General features: G+C 40.5%; 1 non-coding gene across 1 annotated transcript; it reads left to right on the top strand.

The window, feature by feature from the left end:
* The first annotated feature begins 1,038 nt into the window (after positions 1 to 1,038).
* Positions 1,039 to 1,110, top strand: TRNAM-CAU (transfer RNA methionine (anticodon CAU)). Its single transcript has one exon. It is a non-coding gene; the product is annotated as a tRNA-Met (tRNA).
* The last annotated feature ends 290 nt before the right edge of the window (positions 1,111 to 1,400 follow it).

Below are 1,400 nucleotides of genomic sequence, written 5' to 3'. Positions count from 1 at the left end.
GAGAGAGGGAGAGAGGGAGAGAGGGAGAGAGAGAGAGAGAGAGAGAGAGAGAGAGAGAGAGAGAGAGAGAGAGAGAGAGAGCGAGAGAGAAAGACAGAGAGAGAGAGAGAGAGAGAGACAGACAAACAGACAGAGAGAAAGAGAGAGAGAGACAAAGAAAGAGAGAGAGAGAGGAGAGAAAGAGAGAGAGAAAGAGAGAGACAGACAGACAGACAGACAGAGAGAGAGAGAGAGAGAGAGAGAGAAAGAGATAACGAGTGAAATGAATAAATAAATAAATAGAGAGAGAAACAGATAACCACAGACCCACAGCAAAACAGAGAACGACAGCGACAAGTAAAATTACTTACCAAAGCGTTCTCCATTCACCAAGAGAGCAGAGTGGCGCAATGGACAGAGAAACAGAGAGAAAAGTCAACGAGAATTAAAATTTAATACCAAAGCGTTGTCCACTCACCAAGAGAGCAGAGTGGCGCAGTGGACAGAGAAACAGAGGAAAAAGTCAACGAGAATTAAAATTTAGTACCAAAGCGTTGTTTACTCACCAAGAGAGCAGAGTGGCGCAGTGGAAGCGTGCTGGGCCCATAACCCAGAGGTCCGTGGATCGAAACCACGCTCTGATAACTTCCTGCTGGTTTTTCTTTCATTCTCTCTGTGTGATTCATTCATGTGATTCTTTATAATCTTATTTTATCATTTGTTTACTGTTTGTCTTGATATTTATCTGATTCAGAGAGAGAGAGAGAGAGAAAGAGAGAGAGAGAGAGAGAGAGAGAGAGAGAGAGAGAGAAAGAAAGAAAGAAAGAAAGAGAGAGAGAGAGAAGAGAGAGAAGACGAGAGCGAGCAAGCGAACGAGTGAAAGAAAAAAAAAGAAACAGATAAATATAGACACAGTGGGAAAAAAAACACAAGTAAAATCTGTTACCAAAGCGTTCTCTACTTACCAAGAGAGCAGAGTGGCGCAGTGGACAGAGAAACAGAGAGAAAAGTCAACGAGAATTAAAATTTAATACCAAAGCGTTGTCCATTCACCAAGAGAGCAGAGTGGCGCAGTGGAAGCGTGCTGGGCCCATAACCCAGAGGTCCGTGGATCGAAACCACGCTCTGCTAACTTCTAAGTTTTTTGTTGTTATTGTTGTTTTCTTTCGTATCTTTCTCATTCCTTTTTAGCTTTTTTTCGATGTTGAATAAAATGGCTGTAATTTTAACTAGGAGGAATATTAATCGCCATCAATATGTGTGTAAATAAGCTATGGGTTTGGATATTGGCACATTTTTTTTTCTTTTCTTTTTTCTATCTATTCATTTCTATTATCATTACCTTCTATTCTTTACGGTTTGTTGTCACTTCGATAATTTTTGAAACGAAAAGAAGAAAGAAAAGGCAGACAGACAAAGAA

Source organism: Penaeus vannamei, chromosome 35, assembly GCF_042767895.1.
Source record: "Penaeus vannamei isolate JL-2024 chromosome 35, ASM4276789v1, whole genome shotgun sequence".
Taxonomy (NCBI): domain Eukaryota; kingdom Metazoa; phylum Arthropoda; class Malacostraca; order Decapoda; family Penaeidae; genus Penaeus; species Penaeus vannamei.
This window is presented reverse-complemented; position numbering and strand designations above follow the sequence as displayed.